Raw genomic sequence first — 3,026 nt, 5'->3', positions numbered from 1 at the left:
TTTTTCCAAATCTTGAAAGTACGATGTTGGTATTTTGATAGGAATGGCATTGAATAGGTAGATTGCCTTGGGAAGTATAGACATTTTAACAATGTTGATTCTTCCCATCCATGAGCATGGTATGTACTTCCATTTGTTAATAATATCCTCTGCTATTTCCTTTCTGAGGAGTTCATAGTTTTCTTTATAGAGGTCCTTCACCTCTTTCGTTAGCTATATTCCTAGGTATTTCATTTTCTTTGAAACTATGGTGAAGGGAGTTGTGTCCTTAATTAGCTTCTCATCTTAACTGTTATTGGTGTACACAAAGGCTACTGACTTGTGGACATTGATTTTATATCCTGAAACATTACTGTATTTTTTTGATGACTTCTAGGAGTCTTGTGGTTGAGTCTTTGGGGTTCTCTAAGTATAAGATCATGTCGTCATCAAAGAGGGTGAGTTTGACCTCCTCTGCTCCCATTTGGATTCCCTTTATTTCCTTGTCTTGCCTAATTGTATTGGCTAGAACTTCCAGCACTACGTTGAACAGTAAAGGTGACAGAGGACAACCTTGTCTGGTTCCAGTTCTAAGAGGAAAAACTTTGAGTTTTACTCCATTCAGTAAAATATTGGCTGTGGGTTTGTCATAGATAGCTTCAATCAGTTTTAGAAATGTGCCACCTATGCCTATAGTCTTCAGTGTTCTCATTAGAAAAGGATGCTGGATTTTATCAAATGCTTTTTCTGCATCTATTGAGAGGATCATGTGATCTTTATTTTTGCCTCTGTTAATATGGTGGATGACGTTTATGGACTTGCGTATCTTAAACCAGCCTTGCATCCCTGGGATGAAGCCTACTTGATCATGATGAATGACTTTTTTGATGATAAGCTGTAATCTATTGGCTAGAATTTTGTTGAGAATTTTTGCATCTATATTCATGAGTGAGATTGGTCTGAAATTCTCCTTTTTGTTTGGGTCTTTTCCTGGTTTTGGTATCAGGTTCATGTTTGCTTCATATAATGTGTTGGGGAAGATTCCTTCTTCCTCAAATTTTTGGAATAATTTCTGCAGTACAGGAATAAGCTCTTCCTTGAAGGTTTGATAGAATTCTGGAGTGAAGCCATCTGGACCAGGGCATGTTTTGGTTGGAAGATTTTTTATTGTTTCTTTGATCTCAGTGCTTGAAATTGGTCTGTCCAGGAGCTGTATTTCTTCCTGGCTGAGTCTAGGGAGAGGGTGTGATTCCAAATTTTTATCCATTTCTTTCACATTGTCAAATTTCTGGGCATAGAGTTTCTGGTAGTATTCAGAGATGATCTCTTGTGTCTCTGTGGGATCAGTTGTTATTTCCCCTTTATCATTTCTGATTGAGGTTACTAGAGATTTTACTTTTCTATTTCTTGTTAGTCTGGCCAATGGTTTATCTATTTTACTTATTTTTTCAAAAAACCAACTCCTTGTTTCATTAATTTTCTGAATGATTCTTTTGTTTTCAATTTCATTGATCTCTGATTTGATTTTGGATATTTCTTTTCTTCTACTGAGTTTGGGCTTAGATTGTTCTTCTTTTTCCAATTCCATAAGATCTCTTGTGAGATTGTTGATGCGCTCTCTTTCTGTTTTTCGAATGTAGGCATCTAAAGCGATGAATTTTCCTCTCAAAACTGCTTTTGCAGTATCCCACAGGTTTTGGTAGCTTGTGTCTTCATTGTTGTTATGCTCAAGGAAGTTAATGATTTCCTGTTTTATTTCTTCCTGCACGCATCTGTTATTCAACAGAAGATTGTTTAATTTCCATGCCTTTGTGTGGGGTCGGGCTTTTTTGTTAGAGTTGAGTTCCACCTTTAGTGCCTTATGGTCTGAGAAGATACAAGGTAAAATTTCAATTCTTTTGATTCTGTTGATATTTGTTTTGTGTCCCAGGATATGATCAATTTTGGAGAATGTTCCATGGGGTGATGAGAAGAATGTATATTCTTTATCTTTGGATGGAGTGTTCTATATGCGTCTATCAAGCACAGTTGTTCTAGGGTCTCATTTAAATCTCTTATATCCTTGTTTAATTTCTGTTTAGAGGATCTGTCCAGCTCTGTAAGAGGAGTGTTAAGGTCCCCTGTTATTATGGTATTATCAGATATCATATTGCTCAGACTGAGTAAGGTTTGTTTCAAGAATCTGGGAGCATTTAAATTGGGTGCATAAATATTTAGAATTGAAATGTCTTCTTGTTGTATTTTTCCCTTGACCAATATAAAGTGACCATCTTTGTCTTTTTTGACTTTAGTTGCTTTAAATCCACATGTATCTGAAAATAAGATTGCACTCCTCTTTTCTTCTGAATTCCATTTGCCTGAAAAAATATGGAACGCTTCACGAATTTGCGTGTCATCCTTGCGCAGGGGCCATGCTAATCTTCTCTGTATCGTTCCAATTTTAGTATATGTGCTGCCGAAGCAAGCACGGCATTTTCTTTTTGTTATCTACTTTGGATGAAAGTATTATTTAGCACATAAGAAATGGAAAAATAAAAGAATCCAGGAAGTGAAACAAGATGGCTGACCAGAGACACCAATTCCCAGACCTTCTTAGGATGAAGGAAATGTTTTAGATGAAAATAAAACAAACAAACAAATAAACCATCATATATTGGGTGTCATTCGAAGAGAAAAGTGCCAGAACATATATAAGATTCTACAGGAAGAAGTTGCAGAGCAGAACAGTCCCAGGCAGCGGACAATCCCTGAGAGGCCTGGAGTGTAGAAAAAAGGGTCAGTGAAGCAGTTTGTTTCTCTCTCTCACACACATCCCTGGCAGTCATCAGGCCCTGGAGCTGGTGGAGAGCCTTTCTACTCTCACAAGCCCAAACGCTGATGCTGTCAGTGAAGTGGGAGCTTCTTAAAGACAAAGCATCATCCTGCTAGCGACACCACCGCACCCCAGGGTTGCTTCCAATCACCACAGATCCTAACTGAGAAGCACCATGTTGTTTTTCCACCCACCACACATGTTTGTCCTCCCCAGAGAGATTCAGCCTCTTAGT

The 3,026-nt window shown here is 37.9% G+C and overlaps 1 non-coding gene across 1 annotated transcript; it reads right to left on the bottom strand.

Moving 5' to 3' along the window:
• Positions 1-2,340: 2,340 nt before the first annotated feature.
• On the bottom strand, positions 2,341-2,447 carry LOC128582660 (U6 spliceosomal RNA). The gene has a single exon (XR_008379107.1). It is a non-coding gene; the product is annotated as a U6 spliceosomal RNA (small nuclear RNA).
• Between the last annotated feature and the right edge of the window lie 579 nt (positions 2,448-3,026).

Source organism: Nycticebus coucang, chromosome 3 (genome assembly GCF_027406575.1).
Source record: "Nycticebus coucang isolate mNycCou1 chromosome 3, mNycCou1.pri, whole genome shotgun sequence".
Classification (NCBI taxonomy): Eukaryota; Metazoa; Chordata; class Mammalia; order Primates; family Lorisidae; genus Nycticebus; species Nycticebus coucang.
This window is presented reverse-complemented; position numbering and strand designations above follow the sequence as displayed.